This window comes from Macaca fascicularis, chromosome 6 (genome assembly GCF_037993035.2).
Source record: "Macaca fascicularis isolate 582-1 chromosome 6, T2T-MFA8v1.1".
NCBI lineage: Eukaryota > Metazoa > Chordata > Mammalia > Primates > Cercopithecidae > Macaca > Macaca fascicularis.
In genome coordinates, this window is record NC_088380.1 from 81,057,118 (window position 1) to 81,084,442 (window position 27,325).

General features: G+C 40.7%; 1 protein-coding gene across 4 annotated transcripts in view; it reads left to right on the top strand.

Annotated features, from left to right (window-relative positions):
- Positions 1–27,325, top strand: part of PDE8B (phosphodiesterase 8B) — a 343,965-nt gene that overhangs the window by 9,845 nt on the left and 306,795 nt on the right. For all 4 annotated transcript variants that reach the window (XM_073993663.1, XM_045393903.3, XM_073993660.1 and 1 more), the window contains exon 2: positions 20,232–20,430. The gene's annotated coding sequence lies outside the window, so the exon portion shown is untranslated. The remainder of the gene's footprint in view (positions 1–20,231; positions 20,431–27,325) is intronic.

Here is a 27,325-nt window from a genome sequence, read left to right on the forward strand (position 1 = left end):
GTTGTGGACACAGACCCATAAATCATTGATTTCGTGCATGCAATTTATTCTGGAGGACAGTATCTCATGTTTACAGGGTATCATCCTCCAAATGGCACTTTAGCTGAAACTTTAATAGGCTATTCCAATTGTCTATCAGACTAGCTGTTTGTGGAGATTATATGCATATATGACCAGCTAAAGCTACTATATAAACCAACATTTCCCTTTCCACCTGTTTCTCATCTTAACCCATCACAGGTAAGAGTCTTAATCCTAATACCATAGCACACCAAGGGTTACCATCACCCCACTTACCACTAGAAATGAGGTCCTTGTTACTGTTTGGTGGGTGAATGATCCAGTACCAGAATTCTATCCTGAGGTTTGAAGGTTCAGACCTACAAGTAGCTACAAGGAGCTTCTATTTTCTAGGGCCACTCTCTACATGCTTTCTTAGTTTGGATTTCCCTAAACGCAACGACTAAGACAAGGACTAGGATGCAGATAATCTGAGGGCTGACTGCAGGAAGCAGGGCTAAGGGAGCAAGGAGAGTAATGGAAGAAACATGTCAAAATAAAGAGGCTTTGCTTTTCTAACTATAAATGACTGTGTGTCTTTCAAATAATGTCCTCATTTTATACTGATTATGATTATAACAAAACCCATTCCCAAATGGTGAACCGTTTTTAATGTTCACCTTTAGACTTTTTCAGACCTACCTTCCTTTTTTTTTTTTTTTTTTTCAGAAAGAAGATCTTGTTCTGTCACCCGGACTGGGGTGCAGTGGCATAATCATGGCTCACTTCAGCCTCAAACTCCTGCATGCCAGTGATTCTCCCACCTCAGCCTCTCAAGCAGCTGGGGGTACAGGCACATGCCACTATGCCCACCTAATTTATTTATGTTTTTTTTTTTTTTTTGGAAGGTAGAGACAGGGTCTCACTATGTTTCCCAGGCTGGTCTCAAACTCCTGGTGTCAAGTGATCCTTCTACCTCAGCCTCCCAAAATGCTGGGATTAAAGGTGTGAACCACTGTGCTGGGTCACTTCTACCCCATTGTTTAACTTAACATTGTCTTAATCTGTTTTGTTCTGCTATAACAGAACACCAGAGACTGGGTAATTAATGAAAAGAGGAAATTTATCTGGCCTACAGTTCTGGAAACTTGGAAGTCCAAGATCAAGGGGCTGCATCTAGTGAGAGCCTTCTTGCATCATCCCATGGCAGAGGCGGAAGGGCAAGAAAGAATGAGAGAGAGAGAGAGGGAGAGGGAGAGGGAGAAGGAGCAGGAGAGGGAAAAGGAGATGGGGTGGTGGGGGGCGGAGAAAGAGAGGGAAAGAGAGAGACACACAGCGAGGGAGAGTGCACTAAACTTGCTTTTAGAGCAAACCCACTCCCACAATTAATCCATTGAAGAAGAGTCTGCAGTCACCTCTTAAAGTTCTTAGCTGTCAACACGGTTGCATTGGGGAATTAAGTTCCCAATACATAAAGTTTGGGGACACATTCAAACCATAGCCATCATCTTCTGCCATTTATTATTAGAAAAACGTTAATGTATACTTTATGTTTATTTTGTTGGTTGGCTTTTGGCTTGGATACTTATGAAATTTTTAAAACATCTTTGAGACTGGAAATTTTTACTGTAATTATATATGTGAAGTCTCTTTTTGCTTGAAACATAGTGCGCTAAGCTTGGAGTTTATCCTGAGGTAGTTTTAGGCAAGAGAGTTACATGGTGAGAGCTGTGTTTTAAATATACCACCTCAGGCAAGTATGGGGGATGTGTTTGGAAAAAGTACAGACTAGAGCTGAGTAGACCAGTTGGACTGTTGGAATATTGTAGGCCAGAACTGAGATATTTTTAAGATTCAGCCTGTTCAATATGTACCAGGAAGTAATCAACAAGAGAATAGATGGGAAATGGAGTTGGTAAGAAGTAACTCCAGTGTGGTCTGCGGTTCCCATGTCTCACTGCTGTGTGTTACTGGCCTCGGTGTATTTGAGGAGCCTGAGCTGCTGTGCAGAGGCCAGCGTCACTGGGGCATGCGACTCTAGGGAGTAGTGCTCCCTGGGGTGACATTTTCTTTTTCTTTTTTTTTTGAAACGGAGTCTCGCTCTGTCACCCGGGCTGGAGTGCAGTGGTGCGATCTCAGCTCACTGCAACCTCTGCCTTCCGGGTTCAAGCGATTCCTGTCTCAGCCTCCTGCGTAGCTGGGACTATAGGTGCCCGCTACCATGCCTGGCTAATTTCTGTATTTTTAGTAGAGACGGGGTTTCACCATATTGGTCAGGCTGGTCTTGAACTCCTGACCTCAGGTGATCCACCTGCCTCAGCCTCCCAAAGTGCTGGGATTACAGGCGTGAACCAACACACCTGGCCCAGGGTGACCTTTTCTACATCACTGGAATGAGAGGAAAATACTGGTTGCAGAAAGAAATGGCTCTTTTCCTATGGAAATCCTCAGCAAGGCATTTGATACTGATTTCTGTTTCTCAGAACTGTTAGGAAGAACTGGTACAGAGATTTATCCCAGAATTTCAACTCCTTTTCAGGATTCATTAGTCTACCACTCTGTATTGTTTTGTGGTTTATGTACATCTATTCACCATAAACTACTACTACTGCCTAAGGATGGAGGAGGCTGGCAGGGGATCCAGGCAGGACTCACTCACTGCCGTCTCATGTTTTTCCTCTCCTAGGGTTCTAGGATGCCTCATAAAGGCCCATAGTGTACTTTCTGTCTACTTCACTTAGCTCCACATTGGCGATTTCTGTTAGCACGCATGCAGTTGAATGGACGGCCAGAATCGAAGCTATCTGCTGTGAGACACAATGAGAAATGCTTTGTGTAAAGGCAGGAGTAGTTTTATTTACTGCTACATCACACAGGAAAGGTGGGGAGGAAATAAAAAGAAAGACAGGAAAGCAAAGGCAAACCAATATGACCAACAGTGGTACAGGCCTTTTTGTTCTTACCTCTCTACCAGGGTCCCTAAATGAGGCTTATACTTGGAAAAGCAGAAGACAGATCTGGTGGGAGGGGATATGGAAAAGACCTGGGAGGCAACCCTCGTACAGAGAGCCTTGTCTCCACGGAGCACTGCTCCACTGGCACACTTGTTCAAAGAACTGGCAGGCTGGGGGTCGGGCTCCCTCCTGCTTGTTTAAAGGGCTGGTATGACTGGTTAGAGTGAACCTCTGGAGGCTTATCCCACCATGATTCCAGGGGTCTCACTCTGCAACCTTAGTCAGGGTTGATGTGACCTGACCTTCGCGTTCAGACATCCACGCAAGTTTCAGAAGTGTTTACAAACTTTTTGCCAAAGGAAAAATAAACTTGCACAGAAGAGCTGGTTTAGCTGTTTTCTGAGATAATTATAAAAATAATAGCAAGTCCCAACTCTCAATCATTTAAATTTTTTTCCTTTTTTTTTTTCTGAGACAGGGTCTCAGTCTGTTGCCCAGGCCAGAGTGCCATGGCATAATCGTAGCTCATTGCAGCCTTATCCTCCTGGGCTCAAGCTATCCTCCTGCCTCAGTCTCCCAAAGTGATGGGATTACAGGAGTGAGCCACTGTACCTGCTCAATTTTTTTCTTTTGCATTTCTTTTGCCATAGGAGAAAAGCAAACCATTATCTGAGTATGTGTGGCTTGGGGGCACAAGCAGATGTAGGGTGTATCGCTCTGTCCTCAGAGAAACTATCAGCATGCTGTTGCTTTTGGTGTTGGCTGGCACTACTCAGGATGATCCAGCCTGCCTGCTTGGATGGATGATTCAGTTAATCCGAAATCCTCCTCTCCGCCCAACCAAACCTCCTACTCATTCACTGAGTCATCACCCTTATGAAAACCGCTTAGATTACACTATGTTAGAAGGATCTCTCCCTCACCCGAGTTTCTCTTGTCCTCCAGGCTAGTACTGTGCATCTGACACGTTGTTTCTTAGAAGCTAGCCTTGCTTTCACAGCTCAGCTAGAATGGTCTCTGTGGCAGGAATGAGAGCTCGTACATTTCCCCCATAAAGCCGAGCGCAATGCTGGGCAAAGTATTCGGTGAATACTTGGAGTGATTGAAAACTTGCCATTAAAAGCATATACTGTGTAGGTGCTTACATGAGGTGCTTAGAGTAGTCACATTTACAGAAATAGAAAGCAGAATGGTAGCTGCCAGAGGCTGGGGGGTGGAGGAGACATGGGGAGTCATGGTTTAAGGGGTACAGACTTTCTTCTTGTGAAGATGAAAATGTTCTGGAGATGCATGGTGGTGATGGTTGCACAACAATATGAACATACTTAATGCCACCAAATTGTGCACCTAAAAAGGTAAATTTTATTTTATGTATATTTTGCCACAATAAGGTTGAATTTTTTAAGAAACCTATACTGTAGAAATTTGAGGCTCTCCCCTAAGTCCACCCTCAGCTGCCCTCCCTGGTGCCCATGTGCAGAATCCATATCATGTGTGAGTGCAATGTCCAGTTGGATTGCCATGCTGGCCAGGCCCCAGCTACTGGACTCAGCTTCCCACTTGGCAGCTCCATTTTTGTTTTGAAAATGGGGTCATTTGCACCAGGCTTTTAGTTTAGATTTGTTTTTGTAGTTCCTGTCTACACAAGAATGGTGAGGAAAGAGTCCAGATCTAGAGCAAGCAAGGTTATAGTTTCCCTGTGGTAATGGAGAAAAGCTTAGTGATGGTGAGATTTCTTGACATCTCACAGCCTCCAATTTAGTTTGGTTTTGTTTTTCATCTGTAAAATGAAGATTTCAATAGTCCCTACCTCCTCAGGTTGTTGTGGGGATTAAATGAAGTGAGTTGTATCAAATACCTTCCACAGTGCCTGAGGCAGGGCAGGAGCTAGGAAGCGTTGTTCATTATTTAACGACAGCTGAGAATTCTTGGATTCTGTGACTCCAGCTTGGGTTCCAGAAGGACAGAAGCAGCCCACAGGGCTCCTGACACAGTGCCTTGTCTATGATGTGTGATCCTATACATAACAAAACCCTTGGGAGGCACCAAGTTGGTGGCTGAGGAAACAATCTGGTCCGGAGCGTCAGGGATTTTTCGGTACGACTTTCCCCACTCAGTCAGAAACCCAGCTGCCTGCCATGCCTGGGCTCCCGTGTTCCCTGCGGTGCTCTCTTTCTCTAGTTCACATTCAAAAAATCTTGAGAAAGGACTTGAAGAGACCTGCTTGGCTGGCTTTCTCACCTGCGTGGCCAAGATGCCAGCACTCACTTGACCACGTAGTCAGAGTAGGGCGGGCAGCTTTCCATGTGAAGAGGAGTGGTGGGCAAAGAAAAATGAGGCATCCGCCCCACACTGAACTGCATGCCCTGGGCAGGCCAGAGAAAAAGCAACCATGGCCCCACCGCCATCTCTCTCTTCAGTGACTAATGCCCTATGCGCCATGATATCTGTTTGCAAAGAAAAGATGCCTTATGTTTCTTCTTTTGAAAGGGAGTCGAGCACATTGATCTTAAAGCTTTCCAAGTTCGCATCTAAAATTATTTGACCTTGGTTTAATAGGGAGAAATTGATCAGGTTGTGGAAATGAAAAATGCAAATGCTTGATGAAAAATACTTGAAATAAATTCAAGGCCATATTAACATTTAATTTACACTTCCTCCCAGAAGCTATTTTTACATTCCTATTTACTAGTATGATATGCAGTAGTTATTTTTCTCCGTGACTCAATATGACGGGATATTTTTTTCCTTTCTTCAAATAGTTCTCAATTCGGATATGACACAGAGTTCCCATTTTCCCCATAAATTACATATTTATAGCACACGGGAATAGCAGGAATGCTGTATGTCTCTTAAAAGTACTTCTGTATTTGAATTATAGAGAAAATGACTTGATGGGAGTCTGAACTTTGGGCACTCTTGATGTAGCTGGAGCAGAGAGGGGAACAGAACTCTGTGTTCCAGGCCTAGGCACTGTCTGTTCTGAACATGAGCCTGCCACTGCCAACTGAGTACACGTGGGGAAGGGTGATGAGGGAAGGATGGGCATGAGCAACCCAGATCAAGGTCATGTGGTGGTAAGAACATAGCTTGGACATCCTGCATCTTGGATTCTGTTCTGCTGTGTACTAGCTCTGAAAGCTTGAGACAGCTTCTTAGCCTTTTTGGTCCTTTTGCTTTTTCCTCTGTAAACTGGCATAACAGAAGGAGTTACATTTAGGGTTATTATAAGGATTTGAATAACGCAATGCATGGAAAGCTTCCATGCTAGTGTTTTTGTTGAGAGAGTCATCAATTAAAAAAACAAACAAACAAACAAAAAAAAAAAAGCCTGTCATTCCAGAGAGTTCTAAAGCAGGACAAGTGTCTTCTGTTCCTTGCACCCTTCTTCCCCTTCCCTTTGAAAGACTGGTGGCTGAGACCAGCTAAGTTGTCTACTTGGAAGGAGGTACCCTTCCTTCCCCACAGAAAGCTAAGTGGGATCCAAGAGTCAAGGGAGCACAGAGCAGGCCCCTTAAGCCTACCTCTATCCCAGGCTTCCTGTAGAGGTTTATGTGGGGCCTATTGCTCCTCCACACAGTAAGGAACCATGTAAAAGCTTGGGAGCTGAAGTACATATTTGCCGGGAGGGAGCTCAGTATAGTAGATGTTCCCTTTATAACCCTGCACACTGCGTGACAATGGGCAGTGCTATGGTTTGAATGTTTGTGTCTCTCCAAAATTCATACTGAAACTACATCCTCAATGCAATAATAGTATTAAGAGGTGGGACCTTCAGAAGCTGATTAAGCCATAAGGCTCCTTCCTGGTGAATGGGATTAAGGCCCTTATATAAGAGGCTTCTTGGAGTCTTCATCTTTTTTTCCCCTTCTGGCTTCTGCCATATGAGAGCTCAATGATCACCCACTCCACAGGATGCAGCAAAAAGGCACCGTCTTGGAAGTAGAGACCTGCTCTCACCAGACACTGAATCTGCTGGCTCCCTGATCTTGGACTTCCCAGGGTCCAGAACTCTGAGAAATAAATTTCTATTGTTTACAAAGTACTCAGTCTGTTGTATTTTGTTATAGCAGCAGGAATGGACTGAGAGATAAGCAGCTAGTTGAGGATTTGGGAATTTGGGTGTTTATTTGGTTTTTGGTTTTGGTTTAAGTGAACCTTTTTGCAACACATTGTAGACATTTTATGTCTAATAAAATGCTTCCATTTAAAATATGCTTTTGGGTAGGCTTTAGAAAATGTATACAACCACGTAAGCATCTTAATCAAGACACAGAAAGTTTTTGTAACCCTCAAAAGTTCCCTTGTGTCCTGTTGCAATAAATCTCCCCTTCTCCCCACCCCCAAGTGATTCCTCATCTGCTTTCTATCACTATAGAAAAGTTTGCATTTTCTAGAATTTTGTATAGAGTGAATGGATCAGGCTTTCATTTATCATAATGCTTTTGAGATTCATCCATATTGTTGCATGTATCGGTGGATTCTTCCTTTTCCTTGCTAAGCTTCATTCCATTATATAGATATACTGCAATTTGTTGATCAATTCTCTGTTAATGGACATTTGGATTGTTTCTAGTTTTGGTGTATTTTGTATAAACAGACAGTTCCTGACTTACGATGGTTCAACTTTCAGATATTGTGAAAGCAATACACATTCAGTAGAATTCATACTTCAAGTACCCGTTCAACCATTCTATTTTTCACTTTCAGTACACTATTTAATAAATTATGTGAGATATTCAACACTTTATTTTAAAGTAGGCTTGTGTTAGATGATTTTGCCTAGCCTAAGCTAACGTAAGTGTTCTGAGCACATTTAATATAGGCTAAGCTAAGCTATGATGTCTGGTAGGTTAGGTATAGTAAATGCACTTTTGATTTATGATATTTTCAACTTATGATGGCTTTATTGGGACATAACTGCATTGTAAGTCAGCCAAGGAGCATCTGTATATTAAGAAGCTGCTATGAACATCTGCGTACAAGTCTTTTTGTAGATACATGTTCTCATTTCTTTTGGATAAATACCTGGAGTGGGATTGGTAGATCACATGGTAAATATGTCTTTAAATTTATGGGAAACTGCCAAAGTATTTTCCAAAGTAATAGTAACATTTTACACTCCTACCAGGACTGTAGGAGACTTCCAGGTGCTCCACATCGTCACTGACACTTAGTATTGCCTGTCTCTTTAATTTTGGTTGTTCTAGTGGGTGTGAAATAATATCTTGGTTTAGTTTTAATGTGCATTTTCCTAATGCCTATGGAATTTTCCTTTGCCTAATGGCTAATGAAGTTGAGGTCTTTCCATGTGCTTATTAGTCATTCATTTATCTTCTTTAGCAAAGGGTCTTTTCAAATATCTTGCTTATATTTAATTGGTCTGTCTTCATAGCTGAGTTGTAATAGGTCTTTTTATATTCAACCTACAAGTCCTTTGTTAGATATGTGTTTCCAAATTTTTTTTTTTCCCATTCTGTGGTTTCTCTTTCATCTTCCTAGTGGTGTTTTTCAATAAGCAAAAATATTAATTTTATAAAAGCTCAGTTTACAAATTATGTTTTTAATAGTTTGTGGGTTTAATGCTCTATTCAAGAAATATTTGCGTACACTAAAGTTGCCAAGATTTTCTCCTAGGTTTTCTTCTAGGAGTTTTGTGGTTTCCACTTTTACATGTTGCCTATTATACAATTTGAGTTAATGGTTGAGTATGGTGTGAGGCAAGGGCCAATACTTACATATTTTGCCATGAATGTCCTAGCACCATTTGCTGAAGCACCCCTTTTTCCCCATTGAAATGCCTTGGCACAAAATTCACTTGACCATACATGTGTGGGTCTATTTCTGGACTGTCTCTGCCACACTGATCATATATCTATCTTTTTGCCATTATCACATCTTGATTACTATAGTTTTATAGAAAGTATTAAAATTGCTTTGGTTTTCTAAATCATTTTAATTTCCTTATAGGGTTTGGAATCAGCTTGCCAAGCTTTAAAAAAAAAATCTGCTGGATTTTTAGCAGGGATTGTGTTCAGTCTATGAGCCAATTTGGGGAGAATCTCCATCTTAACAATACTGAATCTTCAGATCCATGAACATGATTTGTGCCTCCATTTATTTAGGTCTTATTTCATTTTTAGCAATGTTTTATAGTTTTCAGTGTACAGATCTTACATAAATTTTGTTACATTTACCTCAAACTATGTCATGTTTTTTGATGGTGTTGTAAATGAAATTGTATTTTTTATTTTTTTTTCAAATGTCCATTGCTGGTATACAGAAATATAATTGAGTTTATACATTCACCTTGTATCCTATGACCTTGCTAAATTCAACTTTTTCATTCTAGTAGGTTTTTCTCCTCCGTAGATTCCTTAGAATTTTCTAACATAAAAATGTTATGTGTGAAAAAGATAGTTTTATTATTTTTTTGTCCAATATGTGTACCTTTTCTTTCTTTTTCAAGCCTTTTTTGCAATGGTTAGAACTTCTAGTACAATATCGAATAGAACTTATGAGAGAGGGTATCCTTGCCTGTTCACCATCTTAGGGAGAAGTATTCAGTCTTTCCCTATTAAGTATGAGAGTTAGCTCTAGGCTCTTTGTAGATGTCCTAAAATGTAGTCTGCTTTTAATTATTATCATGGTCTGGCAATTCTGAACAAAGCCAATGATAAAATACTTAACACTCCTAAAATATCTTTTGTTGGTCTGAGTTCCAAATAATTGCTGAAATTACTTCTGAGTTTGATTAATGTATATCTAACCTTCAAATTTACATATTTGTATCCATTATCGTTTAGTAATTGTATTCTCTATGGAAGTTAATTAGGAAAATTCCCAGTTATACAGGGAATTCTTATTCCCCTCCCCCTCCCACCGCTACCCCACACACTGACTCAGCAGCATGCTTTCTTTGGAGAAGAATTTGTAACAGATCGCAGTCATTCCAGCTTCCTTCATGGTTAGCTTGTGCCTCTACTCCTGGGATGCATATATTCCTGCATTGACACTGCGGAGTCCAAAGACACAGTCATAGCACTGGGATTGCAAAGATGAAGAAACAGAATCTCACTTGCTTCAATTCTATCATCTGTATGATTCCTTGGAGTTTTTGGTTTTGTGTTTAGAATTTAAAACCGTGAAACTGTGAGGTATAATATTTTTGTTTGGTAAGGGCAAATTTTTATTCAGATATGAAATATTTTGAGTGACATTCTTAAAATTGACATTCATTTTAAATTCTATTCCTGTTATTTATTATTTAATTGTAACACTATTCATTTCTTTGACAGGCCATTATATAGGTCTAAGGTTTTTTCCCTTTAAAAATATGTTAATGCAGGCCAGGCACGTGGCTCATGCCCTTAAATCCCAGCTCTTTGGGAGGCCGAAGCAGTCATATCACTTAAGGCCAGGATTTGAGACCAGCCTGGGCAACATGGCGAAACGCCATCTCTATTAAAAATACAAAAATTATCTGGGCATGGTGGCATGCACCTCTAGTCCCAGCTACTTAGGAGGCTTAGGCACGAGAATCACTTAAACTCTGGAGGTGGAGGTGGCAGTGAGCTGAGATTGAGCCATTGCACTTCAGCCTGGGTGACAAAGCGAGACTCTGTCTCAAAATATACATATATGTAAATGCAATGAAAAAATATCAGTCGTTATTTTTGCATATTTGTGCTATAATATCTTTTTTATTTTTTACATTCTGTAAAGTAAAACATATTTATCTGCACCACATTAAACAAAAGATAACTTTTATCGTCAGCATTGCTTTTGTGGTTATTGTTATGATTCATTTCAGTTCATGATTATTTGTGACAATAATTTTACTGTAGAGAAGACAGATTCGCCCCAGGGGTTGGGTGTGCTCCTTCTGCCATTCATAAGACAGAGCCTGTGCAGGTCCAGCCCCAGGCGATTGTCAGCCACAGACCATCCTACAAGTCAGACAGAGTGGAGTTGGGTTGGTTGCCTCTGATTGTTTGTCTTCTAGGGAATATTTTGAGTTTTGTTCTGAGGCAGTGGCACAGATAAAACAGATAGATTAATGATGCATAGCCATGAAACAATTTGACAAAGTTCTATCAGAAAACTCTGCACTGAGAGTCAGGACTCTGCCCTGTCACGACATTATCTGCTTTCTACCCCTTGGAGTTGAATGAGACAATCTTGATTTCTTCTGGTCCTGAAATTCAATGAGTCTGTTATCCCACTATGGAATATAAAGGGTTATTATTACTCTTGTTTTTGTTGTTTGTATTAATGAACAAAGAAGAGGCTCTGGAAACTTTGACCAATGGGGCAGAAGGACAGCAAGACAGTTAAATATTTAAAAATGTTCTAAAGGAAAATTCACGAGTCTTGTCCTCAGCTATTTGAATTGGGCTATCACTGTCTGTGATCTTATACCTCATTCCCAAGGCTATGGGATCTTTCTTAAGTTAAAATGCAGAGGGCAGACTCCAGTGGTGGCTAACCAATGATATATCTGCCCTTCAGCTCAAACCCATCTCTACCTGGGAATTTTCAGTGTGCTCAGACAGCAGAGATGGAGACCCATGCCCAATGTTGTCCTGTTTCTGGCAAAGCCAAGGTACAACACCAGAGGTGAGAGCTCTGTGTTCATGGATCACTTGCATTAGAATCATGGAATGCTTCCAAACCTACTGAATCTAAAGGCAGGGCCCAGGAATCTGCCATAAGCATCTTTATATGATGATAAGTATCATGCATTCTGAAGTCTGAGCACCATTCATACAGAAGAATGGCCAAGAGAGTGAGGATTTGAAAATGATTCAAAGCTGATACAATAGAAAAGAATCACTAAAACATATTTTACTGGCCTTTGTTATTTCAGGGTTTTTGTTGTTGTTGTTGGTTTTATTTATTTTTATTTTTTATTTTTTTTGAGATGGAGTCTCACTCTGTCACCCAGGCTGGAGTGGAGTGGAGCGATCTCGACTCACTGCAACTTCCGCCTCCCGGGTTCAAGTGATCCTCCTGCCTCAGCCTCCCAAATAGCTGGGATTATAAGCATGCACCACCATGCCCCAGTAAGTTTTGTTTTTGTTTTAAGTAGAGATCGGGTTTTACCATGTTCACCAGGCTGGTCTTGAACTCCTGACCTCAAGTAATCTGCCTCCCCAAATTGCTGGGATTACAGGTGTGAGCCACCACATGTGGCCTCCCAATATCTTTAATTATTAAATGGCCAGCACTTTTTTTTCTCCAAACTTGTCATTCTGCAAAACCAGGACATGTCATTTTAAGTTGCATCCAGTGCTGTGAGATAGATATGACTGATATGAAATTATAAGGTAACATTCATCACATGGAATCCATGGCCTGGATGAAAGGTTAGGAAAACTATGGGTTTCTAATGAGAAAGTCAAGTTTAATTAATTATCCTCTGAATAGATGTGCACTGGGGGTTTGGCAGCTGAAGCTTAATAGCTAATTGCAAGGACTGCCAGCGAATAGTGGGTAATCTGCATCCCCAATTTCATGTTGGAGATGTCATAATTACTGTATATCACGGGACAGCAAGGCAGAGCAAATGGATACAAGCTACAGCTTTCCAGAGGCATTCCATGATGCTGTTCTGAGAGTTGGAGAAAAGGTCCCAGTTGTCAACCACAGACTGCCACGAAGTCAGCAGTTTCAAGTAATGTGGTATGCACCCAATTGCCTTTGAATCATGGAACCAGAGAGACTACTGGATGGCCTCTAGCTGATCCCCGTCCACTAGGCCATTGATGCATCCAGTTATTTCAGACGATACCATTTTCCCCTTTCCTTCCAACCCCATCTCCTATTCAGCCAGTTTCCTTTAGTAGTTAGATATCAGGCAGGGTTCCTGTAATTCACTGTATTGAAAGCATTTGGCAAAATTCAGCACCCCTTCATGATAAAATGTTATCATCAATCTTAGAATAGAAGAGGACTCAACTTGAGAAAGAACATTTACAAAAAACATACAGGTAACATTGTACCTAATGCTACAAGACAATGTTTTTCCCCAATGTTGAAAAATCACTTCGGTTGCAGAATGAAGAATGGCTTGTGGAGAGATGGGTAAAAGTCAATGATATAATTGCATCTAGGAAGTTATGGCAATAGTTCAGGTGAAGATGAGAGCTTAGACTTGCAGGGCAGCAATAGAAATGAGAGGTATTTAGGAAGATGGGGCTCATTCACAGATTGGGGATTATTCACAAATTGAGGGAGAGATCTAAATATAACTGCTAGGTATTAGCTTACTCAGCTGGATGGATAGTGCTGCCATTCATTGGGCACAAAAATCAGGATGATTTTCTCTATACCATGGCCCCTAAAAGTCAATTAGAAGAGTCTGATATCTGTGGATGATATCTGTATTCAGAATGGAGGTGAGGTATTTTCAAGTACATGAAACTGTGTTTACATACACAGGGCTCCCTGACTGCAGAAAGTAATTGAAGGAAAAAGCAGGTCTTATGAAGTAAATTACTGGGGAGACATGCCAATACTGAAATACTGGAGAAGAGGGGAGAATTATGTATTTCAAGGTGCTTTACAACAAGCTCTTTAACATATTATCTGATTTAAGTATTACCACAGCCATGTGAAGTAGAATTTTTCTGATACCTGTTTTTAGATGAGGATTGGAGTCCCAATTTATTAAGTGATTTGTCCAAAACTATTCAATGGTGAAAGGTTTTAAATGTAAATCTCCTGATTGCAGTGTCCCTAATCTTTTCCGTGCTACAGTAAAGGTTAATTTCAGCTAAGAAGAGAGTCATTGGAAGGAATTCAGGTCTGCAGACTGGGTCCTCTCTAATAGGCTATTTCTCTTTTCTCCCACCCAGTTAAATCCTACTCATCCTTTGAGACTCTGTTCTGATTGTTCATCTCCTGTAAATCTTTTGCACCCATTCCTACTTACTGATTACTTCCTTTTTAAAAAAAATTTAAATTATATGTTATTTAATGTAATATGTTAAAATAGTATAATTTCAACATGCTATCAATATAAAAATGATATTTCACATTTTTCTGTACCAAATATTTGAAACCCAGCCTGTATTTTATACTTACAATGAATCATAATTGGAAGTAGTCTCATTTCCAGTGCTTACTGGCTAGTGGCTTCTGTACTGGGCAGCACAGGTCTACAGTCTAACCCCTTCTAACCTTCAGTGTGATACTCACCTTAACATGTACAAAAAGAGGTGCATAACAGTTGATCCAAAATTAAATAATGCTCTGTTAAAAGGGGAAGTGAAAGACAAAATATCTTAACATTTGGACCTTATCTGATTACCAAGAGACATTTTACGGTGATTGAAGAATGGCTAAGCAAATCTTTTTGACATTATTTTTACAAATACTTTGCAGACTGGTTTTCTCTTTCCATTACCTCATTGAAAGTCTGTCTGGGCACCTAGTTATTTTGTTCTATTTCTCCACTTAACAGTTGTTCATTCTGATGTATCTCAAAATAATAAAAGCTATTTATGACAAACCCACAGTCAGTATCATACTGAATGGGCAAAAACTGGAAGCATTCCCTTTGAAAACCAGTGGAAGACAAGGATGCCCTCTCTCACCCCTCCTATCCAACATAGTGTTGGAAGTTCTGGCTAGGATAATCAGGCAAGAGAAATAAATAAAGGTATTCAATTAGGAAAAGAGGAAGTCAAATCGTCTCTGTTTGCAGATGGCATGATTGTATATTTAGAACACCCCATCGTCTCAGCCCAAAATCTCCTTAAGCTCATAAGCAACTTCAGCAAAGTCTCAGGATACAAAATCAATATGCAAAAATCACAAACATTCCTCTACACCAATAATAGACAAACAGAGAGCCAAATCATGAGTGAAATCCCATTCACAATTGCTACAAAGAGAATAAAATACCTAGGAATCCAACTTAAAAAGGATGTGATGGGCCTCTTCAAGGAGAACTACAAACAACTGTTCAATGAAATAAAAGAGGACACAAATGAAAGAACATTCCATGCTCATGGATAGGAAGAATTAATATCTTGAAAATGGCCATATCGCCCAAGGTAATTTATAGATTCAATGCTATCCCCATCAAGCTACCACTGACTTTCTTCACAGAATTGGAAAAAACTACTTTAAAGTTCACATGGAACCAAAAAAGAGCCCGCATTTCCAAGACAATCCTAAGCAAAAAAAAAAAAAAAAAAAAAAGCTGGAAGCATTGTGCTACCTGACTATACTACAAGGTTACAGTAACCAAAACAGCATGGTACTGGTACCAAAACAGATATCTAGACCAATGGAACAGAACAGAGGCCTCAGAAATAACACCACACATCTACAACCATCTGACCTTTGACAAACCTGACAAAAACAAGAAATAGGGAAAGGATTCCCTATTTAATAAATGGTGCTGGGAAAACTGGCTAGCCATATGTAGAAGGCTGAAACTGGATCCCTTCCTTACACCTTATACAAAAATTAACTCAAGATGGATTAATGACTTAATGTAAGACCTAACACCATAAAAACCCTAGAAGAAAACCTAGGCAATACCATTTAGGACATAGGCATGGGCAAAGACTTCATGACTACAACACCAAAAGCAATGGCAACAAAAGCCAAAATAGACAAATGGGATCTAATTAAACTAAAGAGCTTCTGCACAGCAAAAGAAACTATCATCAGAGTGAACAAGCAACCTACAGAATGGGAGAAAATTTTTGCAATCTACGTATCTACCAAAGGGCTAATATCCAGAATCTACAAAGAAGTTAAACACATTTACAAGGGAAAAACTAAGAATCCCATCAAAAAGTGGGGAAATGATATGAACAGACACTTCTCAAAAGAAGACATTTATGCAGCCAAAAGACACTTGAAAAAATGATCATCATCACTGTTCATCAGAGAAATGCAAATTAAAACCACAATGCGATACCATCTCATGCCAGTTAGAATGGCGGTCATTAAAAAGTCAGGAAACAACAGATACTGGAGAGGATGTGGAGAAATAGGAATGCTTTTACACTGTTGGTGGGAGTGTAAATTAGTTCAACCATTGTGGAAGATAGTGTGGCGATTCCTCAAGGATCTAGAACTAGAAATACCATTTGACCCAGCGATCCCATTACTGGGTACATAACAAAAGGATTATAAATCATGCTACTATGAAGACACATGCACACGTATGTTTATTGTGGCACTATTCACAATAGCAAAGACTTGAAACCAACCCAGATGTCCATCAATGATAGATTGGATTACGAAAATGTGGCACATATACACCATGGAATACTATGCAGCCATAAAAAAGGATGACTTCATGTCCTTTGCAGGGACATGGATGAAGCTGGAAACCATCATTCTAAGCAAACTATCACAAGGACAGAAAACCAAACACTGCATGTTCTCACTCATAGGTGGGAATTGAACAATGAGAACACATGGACACAGGGTGGGGAACATTACACACAGGGGCCTGTCAAGGGGTTGGAGGCTGGGGGAGGGATAGCATTAGGAGAAATACCTAACGTAAATTACAAGTTAATGGGTGCAGCAAACCAACATGGCACACGTATACCTATGTATCAAACCTACACGTTGTGCCTATGTAACCTAGAACTGAAAGTATGTACATAAAAAGATTTAAACATTTTAAAATCTATAGTAGACAAGAGGAAAAAAAATCCAAGTGAAATTAAATTCTAGAAGATTAATGTTGCCAGTTATATTTTGATGACAACAATAAACATAATGCAATTTTGTTAAATTATTGCTTTAAAATGCAAGTTGATGACCAACAATGGTACCATTTTAGCACAGGTAACTAACTACTTGCGTTTGAGTGTCCCTACAGGTAACCTGAATTGCAATAATGAAGAGGTGCTTAACTCATTAATGTTTTTTATAGTCTCTTAAATAACATTAAAATTGTCTTAAAGTCTCTAGTATATTTAACAATTATATAAAGAAAAAAAAAAGAGTTGTTCATTCTGCCATTCACTAAATACCTGCTGACACCTTACCGGCCAAATGTGCCAGATGCAGGGATGTAAAGATACCCCATGTCTGCTTTCACAAAGCTTCCAAAGTAGTGATAAAGAGAAAGAGGGTGAAAAATATGTGAAAACATATCTTTGTGTTTTATTTGACAATTATCATTCTGTGTCAATTATTTGTCTGAATATTAGTTTACCCTCATTTCTTTAGCTGGAGTGAGAGGAATGGATTTTATCTTCTTATTCTTTTTATCTTCTTGGGACCTAGGAGAATGCCTTAATAAATACATGTGGAATCCACTGCAATGGATGAATAAATGTGTGTTATTTTCTAGAACAGAGGTCCCTACAAAGTATACTAGGAATATAAAGAAACATGTCATCTTCCTGATGGAGAATAGAAAGGAATATAAGGCAGAAGGGACATATGGTCCAGGCCTTGAAGGACTTGACACAATTGAAGAAGCTGATAAGAAGGAAGTTTGAGGAAAAGAATTAATAGTAGTTTTCAGAGGAGAAAGTCAGGGAGTAGAAGTACATCACTTATGCTGGGTACTCTCTGAACATTTGCTTAATAAATACACAAATAGGTAAAAGAAAGAACCTGAAGGACCTGAAGATGATCTACTTTGTGGAGTTAGAAATGGAGGGAGTGAAGGGGTGGTGGCACAGCAGAAGGAACATGGGAAAAAGTGACAGCCACAAGTTGGCCATTGCCATTGTTAACATTTTAAAGCAAAACAAGACAACAGCAACCACCCTCTCGACGCTGGAGGTACAGTATTGTATCCTCTTCTCTTAGCTTTGGGATAATGCCTATTGTATCTATCTGAGAACTTAATGATTCCATAATCTCTCATTAACGTGAACAATTTCATTCAAGAAGGTTTATGGGTAGAATGAAAAATAAGAAACCTAGCAGAGTGACATGCTTTTATTTTACTATCATGCATATAAAGGAAGACAAATATGCCAATAATACCCTTCTAATTCAATAGAAGAGTCTCACAAGAACTTGTGCTATTTAGAAAAAGAGACACATCAATGACTAACTTGTTCCCTGGGCAAACTACCAAGTAAGACAATCAAAGCCACAGATTTTCATAGGTTCTGTTTCCAGGAAGACAGCAGTTTCCAAAGTCTTCAGAGTCCGAGAAGACCAAGTTCTTCAATTTTTATATGTATGTGTATATATATATATATATTTGAGACAGAGTCTCACTCTTTCACTCAGGCTGGAGTGCAGTGGCACAATCTCGGCTCACCGCAACCTCCGCCTCCCAGGTTCAAACGATTCTCCTGCCTCAGCCTCCCGAGTAGCCGGGATTACCACCATGTGCCACCACACCCGGCTAACTTTTGTATTTTTACAAAAATACAAAAGAGACAGAGTTTCACCACGTCGTCCAGGCTGGCCTTGAACTCCTGACCTCAAGTGATCCACCCGCCTTGACCTCCCAAAGTGCTGGGATTACAGATGTGAGCCACCATGCCCAGCTTCTCAAATTATATTTCTAAGGACACAGTTTTAATAGAGACAACAAACTTAAAACTATTGAAAATTTCACCTGCCTCTATATTGTACAGTAAAGTAAAATTGATATTCCCTAAAAGTTCCAAGTTGAGAGCAAATGTAAGCCTGTACAGCCCAATTTTTCCAAAAACAGAAACCAAGAAAGTAATAGGATTTTACCAAATACTAGTGAAAAAAAGAGCACGGTATTAATCTTCCACGTAAATAAGGTCACATGCAAACATGAGAAAACCCCCAAAGTCGCACTGTTTGTGTTTCTTTATGGAACCGTTCTCTAAGTAACATATCTGACACTCCAACCCCCTTCAATTCCCCCATTGCAATCCTGAGAAAAGCATTTCTCCTTCCACCACCACTGCCAGAGTAAGTGCCCTTTCCCTCCAGGCTCTCAGCCAGTGCAGCTTTACTTCTATGGCCGGTTTCCGCCTGGCTCATTTCTGCCTCTGGCCTTTTGTTCAGCTTTCCCTGCTTAGGGCACCCACCCCATTCCCTTTAGTGCTTCCATGATTCTGAACTATTATAGAAATCACCTTTCATCTAGATTGTTTGCCTTTGAACCCTCTAGGCCTTGTTAAGGGGCGGGTAGAGGTTGGAATGAGAGCAGTGGGGGCAAAACGTTCTGGTAGTCTGTTTTTCAGGACAAGTGCTCTGTCTCTGGAAATGGTAACAAGAGCCACGTTAAACAGAAGGGCTTGCTTTCGTGGATGTTTCTGTTATATATATGCATTTTTTTTTTTTTTTCAATTCGAGAGAAGAGGAAGTGTACTTCCCCTGGCACTCAGTCATGTTCAGGATGAGGAAGGCAGACAAACAGGGAACCTAGGTTTTATGTGAACTTGCCTATTGAGACTGACAATGCCTGGTACTTGGAAAGGACACCACTTTACCTTTACTGTGAGGACCGGGTCTCACTGTCACCCCAACCACTTGCCTTATAATATGGTTCCTGGAGGCTGGGGGACACGGGTAAGGAGTGGAGAGTTGTTTAGGGGGAGGAATGCGGTTAGAAGTCTTCTGTGTGCTGGCAGGAAACCTGGGTCCCCCAGTTCCGGAGATCCTTGTTTACTATATACCAGACAGTGAGGCTGATGATGATCTGGAAGATGTTCATTCAGAAGCCAGCAGCCAAAAGGGGTGGACAGAACCAGAGGCAGACGTAAGAAAAGGTGACCTGAGGGGCAGGAAGAGCAATGGAGTCATATAAATCACATACTGTCTTGTGCTGCTATTGAAATGTGCATCCATTCATTTATACATTCACTTTCTTTCAACCAACAGTTATTGAATGCCTGTGTATTCACATTATTGAATGTGAATTCAATGCATCTTTTTAAGGTGGTAGTTCTTTTTTTTTTTTTGGTGGTGGTGGTTGCTTTTTGAGATGGAGTTTTGCTCTGTCGCCCTGGCTGGAGTGCAGTGGTGCAATCTCGGCTCACTGAAAACTCCGCCTCCCAGGTTCAAGCAATTCTTCTCCTTCAGCCTCCTGAGTAGCTGGGATTACAGGTGTGCACTACCACACCTGGCTAATTTTTTAAAACGTTATTTTATTTTTAGTAGAGACAGGGTTTCACCATGTTGGCCAGGCTGGTCTCAAACTCCTGACCTCAACTGATCCTCCTGCCTCAGCCTCCCAAAGTGCTGGTACTACATGCGTGAGCCACCGTGCCTGGGCCTAAGGTGTTGGTTCTGTATCTAAGTTTAGAAGCATCTAAATTTTAAGTTTTATTGTTGTTGTTGTTGCAGGAAAATATAGATCCTGGTGCCGAACATGAGGACAGGACAGACCAAAGGAGAAAGTAGGAGGGGATCTTCTCTCTCAGCCGCATCCTCCTGAGCCTGGATGCTGGAGAGTCATGAGGTGCTTCAGAGTACTCTGGGTGAGGAGGGAAAGATGGTGCCCACCACATGGAGGCCAGCCTAGGTCTTGTATGAAACCTGTGAGGTACGAAGGAGTAATTTTTCTTTCCAAGCCATTTCTCTGCTTATTTCTCAGATCAGTGCCCTTTATGTTTGAACTTGGTGTGAATGACCATCTTAGTGATTCTTACTGCAATGACAATAGGGAGTTAAATGACATAAGATTCTTTTTTTGTGGTAAAGGATATAGAAATGTATCTGCATGTGGTCAATGTAGAATATTCCCAGCCAGAGGTGCAGTTTTCGGGATTCCTTCCACAGACACTGTGTGGAAACACACCTGTTAACCAATAAGGGGTGAAATTTCACCAGAATGAAGAAGCATCCTCTTTTCCCTTTTCACAGGGGTGGGGATGAGGTTAGGGATGGGGTTATACCTTCTTTGCTCTCCCAGCTGCTTCTGTATTTCTTAGCCTGTATATGCCTAAAGTTAAGCCAAGACAAAGAGTCATAGACAGGTAGTTTATTTGCAAAATGATACTGGGGATCAGGAGTGAGGAATGAGAGAGTAAAGCAGGGGCAGAAAAGCCATTGCAAGCATGCTCTGTCAATAGAGGAGTGACCAACAAGCACGTGAAAGGCCTCAGTGTTACTAGTCATCAGAATTCAAATGAAAACCACACGAGATACCTACTAGATGCCTATTAGAATGGCTACATTAATAATACTGCAGTAACAAATGTTGGTGAGGGTGTGGAACAATCAGAGCTCTCATAAATTGTTGGTAGGGGTGTAAATTGGTACAACTGCTTTGGAAAGGTCTGGCACTTTCTTAAGAAACTAAACACACACCTTCTATGACCCAGCAATTTCATTCCTAGATATTTGCCCAGAGAAATGAAAATATGTGTATATAAACAGACTTGTTTAAGAATGTTCACAGCAGCATTATGTGTTACAGTCAGAAACTGGAAACAGGCCAGGCATGGTGGCTCACGCCTGTTATCCTAGCACTTTGAGAACCTCAGGTAGGAGGATTGCTTGAGGCCAGTTCGAGACCAGCCTGGGGAATATAGCAAGACCCTGTCTTAAACAAACAAACAAACAAACAAACAAAAAAACAAACATTAGCCAGCATGGTGGCACACATCTGTAGTCCTAGCTACTCAGGAGGCTGAGGTGGGAGGATCACTTGAGTCCAGGAGTTCAAGGCTGCAGTGAGCCATGATCACCCAGCCTGGTGATAGAGTAAGACCTTGTTTCAAAAACAACAACAACAAAAACCAAAAACAAACAAACAAACAAAAACTGGAAACAGCCCATTGACAGAAGAATGGATAAACAAACTATGGTATGTCCATGCAATGGAGTATTGCCCAGCCATAAAAAGGAATATAGATATAATTATATGGCTAAATATTAAAGCATGCTGGGTGAAAAAAGCCTTACACAAAAGAATATGGTATTTTCCTATTTAAAGTTCTAGAATAGGCAGAACTAATCTGCAATGAAGAAAAATCAAAACAGTGATCTGCGCAGATGTGGGCGTAGAAGTAGGAGTTGACAGAGAGCAGGCATGAGGGAATGTTCTTATACATCTTCAGAGGAGTTTGGGTTACACATGTCAATGTACTTTTCAAAACTTACTGAATGGTACACTTACAATTGTTCATTTTATTGAATATAAATTTTGCCTTAGAAGAAAAACATCGTAAATGAATACCGAAGTTTAGTTAATGGGATGCATGCTGAAGTGTTAAAGGTGAATTATACCGTTACCTGAAAAGTACTTTGAAATGCATTAAAAATTAAATAGATTAGTAGATGGATAGAACAGTAGACAAATGGATATATATATGACAAAAGAAATAGAATAAGATGTTAGTTGTACAATCTAGATGGGGATATATGGGTTTTGACTGTAGAATTCTTTCAACTTCTCTGTATGCTTGAACATTTTTATAATAAAAAGTGAGGTAAAAAGAAAAACACAGGATCACATTGGCTGCAACTGAGCAACTGCTGTACAAGCCTATCAGGACCTTTGAGGAGTTTTCTGAAATCCACTTCAGAACCTAACACCTGAGTGGTGGAAGGGAAAATATTTATCTGTTGGCTTCTTTCTCCTTGTGTCAGTGCTTAAAGCCCTCTTGCAGGTGCCCTGCATCTTAGAGAATTCCCAAGGTAGGGAGCTAGAGGTACACAGCATGCATGGACTGGCGTGGGATGCTTCAGATTGTACCTGTGTGTAGCTGGTCAAAGCCTATGCAGAATCAAGAGTCAGATTACCCTCCAAACTTAGTGTCTTACAACAAACAAACAGCTATTCTCCACTATTCCTGTGGGTCAGAAATTCAGGAGTCACTTAGCTGGCTGATTCTAGCTCAGGGTCTGCCATGACATTATATTCAATATTTTAAGCCAGGGCTGCATTTATCTGAAAACTTGATTGGGGCTGAAAGATCCACTTTCAAAGTGGTGCACTACATGGCCCTTGGCAGGAGGCTCCAGTGTCCCTGCCACATGGGCCTCACAATAGGGGTGCTGAATGTCCTTATAACATGGCACATGGCATCCCCCAGAGTGAGTGATTATTGGCAGGGGGAAGTCACAATGTCTTTTATGACCTAGTCTTGGAAATCACACACTGTCACTTCCACCACCTTTTATTACTTAGAAGTGAATCACTGGGCACATTCCACACTCCAGGAGAAGGGAATAAGGCATTCCCCTCCCCCCAACTCGCTTTTTTTTTTTGAGACAGAGTCTCGCTCTGTCGCCCAGGCTGGAGTGCAGTGACGTGATCTTGGCTCACTGCAACCTTCACTTCCCGGGTGCAAGCAATTCTTCTGCCTCAGCCTCCCGAGTAGCTGGGACTACAGGCGTGAGCCACCACACCTGGCTAATTTTTGTATTTTTAGTAGAGACGGGGTTTCACCGTATTGGCCAGACTGGTCTTGAACTACTGACCTCGTGATCCACCCACCTCAGCCTCCCAAAATGCTGGGATTACAGGCGTGAGCTACCGCTTCCAGCCTAGGCTTCAGTTTTTGAAGGAAGGAACATCAAAGAAGTTAAGAACATGTTTTGAAACCACAACAGATTTCCATTACGTTTCACCTTTGCCCTTCTTAGGACTTTTGTGCTCTGCATTAAGTCCAATCTGCCCAGAGTCTTCTAGATTGTGGCTAGCTCCAAATCCTACAAAGACTAAATACAGGAAGGTTAATAGAACAACTTACATTCCCTGCTGATGCAATAGGTTCCAAGTCCATAAATAGTACTTGTCATCTCCATTTTCCACCATTTGCTCTAGATTTCCCTTAACCTCAGCCAATTCTTTGGCTGATGTAGGTTGCTTTCCTGATGTCTGACTCAAAACTTTATCTCTGAGAGATCTGAGCCTTTAGTTGACCTTGTAAAGTCATGATCACTGCGATTGCCCATCCGCCATCACCAGTCATGGAATCATCAATAGATGTCCCTGTGAATCTTCTATGTCCCAGACACAGTCCTTCCTGCACACATAATGTAACAACAGCCTTAGCTCCTCATGGTAATCAGAGTCGATTACTCTTTTCAGCATAGGAACACTTCTTTTTTTTTGCTGGTCTACTGCCATGAGGAACCCCAAATTCAAAACCAATAATCACACTTTAAGGTGAATGGAAATGCTATCATTTCTTAGTGCACACATTTGCTTACCTGAAAGTGGGACAATTAATTCAGCAGAACCTAAGCTCATTTGATGGGAATTGTACAACATTTTTAAGTGGATCATGAGAAGTGATGGTGAGGGGGGCAATCCTACTTCTACCTCATGTTTCCTGGACCAATGTTGCTAGACATTGGGTACATAGCACCATGTATCAGCTATTGTTTTAGCACATATATACAGTATTCTGGAGGACAGTGTAATTACCGACAGGTCGTTCTACCTGAACCTGAGCTGGCACTGAAAATCCTTTTCAAGAACTTCTGCTTTCAACCACGAAGGAGTAAGGCAGCCTGTGGTTACATTTTGAAAGTAAGCAACTAGAAAACTAAACAAAATGTAGGAAAAAATTATTTTAAGACATTGGATAAGAGTCCAATGAGATTATGATCCCCATGAAAAGGAAAACAAAGGGGGCAAAATACACCCTCATGTAGGCTTTCTTCCTGTAGGTAGCTCCAAGATTGTGATTCAGGGAGATGACATGGTACAGAGTGTGGTCATTTCCACTGAATTAAACAGAGATTATAGTTCAAGAAGACCAAGGTAGCTATGATTTATAAGGCAGAGAACCTGTCTAAGTCCATTTTCTGTTGTTATAGCCAAGTACCTGAGACTACGTAGTTTATAATGAAGAGAAGTCTATTTCTCACAGTTCTGAAGGCTAAAAGTCCAACGTTGAGAGGGTGCATTTGGTGAGGGCCTTCCTATTGGTAGGGGCTCTCTGCAGAGTCCCAAGGTGGTATAGGGCATAGAGAGGGAGCTAAGCATGCTAGCTTAGGTTTCTTTCTCCTCTATGAAGCCACTCACGTCCCACACTCATGACCTTATCTCTTTTGAATGACCTCCGAAGATGCTGCTTCTCAAAATACTATAGTTGAATTTCCCACGCTCTTAATATTGTTACAGTGGGGATTAAGTTTCAACATGAGTTTCAGAGGGGACAAACATTCAAACCATAGCATTGCTTGAGAGGAGAGCTCTCAAGAAATCTCTGGCTGGGTGCAGTGGCTCACACCTGTAATCCCAGCACTTTGGGAGGCTGAGGTGGATGGATTGCTTGAGCCCAGGAATTTGAGACCAGCCTGAGTAACATGGCAACATCCTGTCTCTACAAAAAATACAAAAAATTAGCTGGGTATGGTGGTGCACACCTGTGGTCCCAGCTACTTGGGAGGTTGACTCTTTGCCTGAACACCAAACTAGTCAGGAATAGAATGAAATCCCATAGGGCTGGACAAGAACAACTTTCAAGGAAAGAATAGTTCTGTGTAAGCTGTAAGACAAATAACCAATAACCAGGGTTCACACAGAGCTGGGAGTCATTTGAGTTCCCTCTAGTGAGAGTAAAGAGACCTTGGTGAATACACATGACATTCAGTAAAAATCCTGGAAAGGCAACAGTTTGAAGTGGGGCTAAATTATTTCTCAAATAAATGCTACTCTAGAAAACACTAAAGGATCCTAGAACATACCTCAAAAGGATCAAACTAATCTTCAAGTAAAAACCCAAGAGAAAAGATTCAACACTCTTCTAAGAAATATAAAATTTCAGCACCCAACAATGTAAACTTCACAATATCTAGAATCCAATCTGAAATTAACAGACATATGAAGAAAAAGAAAATATGAAGAATAGTCAAGAGAAAAATTAGTCACAAGACTCAGACCCGGAAACAGCAGAGACTATGGGATTATCAGACAAGAAGGTTAATATAGCTATTGGAAATATGTTGGCTAGGCCTGGTGGTTCACACCTGTAATCCCAGTGCTTTGGGAGGCTGAGGTGGGTGGATTGCTTGAGCCCAGGAGCTTGAGACCATTCTGGGCAACGTGAAAATCCATCACTACACAAAATACAAAAAATTATTCAGGTGTGGTGGTATACACCTGTATCCCAGCTACTTGGGAGGCTGAGATGGGAGGATCACCTGAGCTCAGGAGGTTGAGGCTGTAGTGAGCTGAGATTGTGCCACTCACTCCAGCCTGGGCGACAGAGTGAGACACTGTCTTAAAAAAAGAAAGAAAGAAAGAAAGAAAGAAAGAAATATGTTTCTTGTATAAAGAAACGAAAGAACGTGAAAGTTATAAGAAATAAAAGATTTATAAGGGACTAAACTGAAGCTTTTAGCGATAAATATACGACACCCAAAATTGAAAATTCACTGGATAGATATAATAGCAGGTGAGACATTGTAGAAGAAAAGAACAGTGAACATAATGACACAGGAAAAGAAACTGCCCAAAGTGAAGCACAGAGAAAAGATGGAGAAACGGCACATCAGTGAGCTGGGGAACAATATCATATGTGCATTTGAAGTAAAAGAAGGAAAGGAAAAAGAGGAGGGATAAAAATGTTTAAAGAATTAATAGAAAAAGAAATTTCTAAATTCTTCACACCTGTTAGGATTTTTGTGTTGTTTTGTTTTGCTTTTGAGCAAAAAGACACAGGGTCTTGCTCTGTCACCCAGTCTGGAATGCAGTGGCACTTACAGCTCACTGTCTTGAAGATTAAAACAGGGTCTTGCTCTGTCACCCAGGTCTTGCTCTGTCAGGGGTCTTGTTCTGTCACCCAGGTTGGAATGCAGTGGCACGCATAGCTCACTGCAGCCTCAAACTCCTGGGCTGGCTTCAGTGATTCTTCCGCCTCAGTCTCTGGGGTAGCTGGGACTACAGGCATGTACCACCATGCCAGCTAAATTCTTTTATTTTAATGTTTTTGTAGAGACACACTCTTTCTATGTTGCCCAGGCTGGTCTCCAACTCCTGGCCTCAAATGATTCTTCCGCCTTGGCCTCCCAAAGTGCTGGGATTACAAGGGTGAGCTACCATGCACCACTGTTTTTTTAAAAAGGAAAATATCAGTTGTTGGAAAGAATGTAGAGAAATTGGAATTCCTGTGCATTGCTGGTGGGAATATAAAATTGTGCAGCTGCAATGGAAAGCAGTTTGGTGGTTCTTCAAAAAGTTAAACAGAGAATTACCGTATGATTTAGCAATTCCACTCCTAAGTATATGCCCCAAAGAATTAAAGAATTAAAAGCAGAGACTCAAATAGATACTTGTACACCAATGTCCATGGAAGTGTTAATTTGCAAAAGCCAAAAGGCATAAACAATTCAAATGTCAAAACAGACAAGTGGATGTATATACATACAACGGAATATTATTCATCTTTTTAAAGGAAAGATATTTGGATGTCTCCTACATCATCCTTTCAAGGATGAACTTTGAAAACATTATGCTAACTAAACACAAAAGGAAA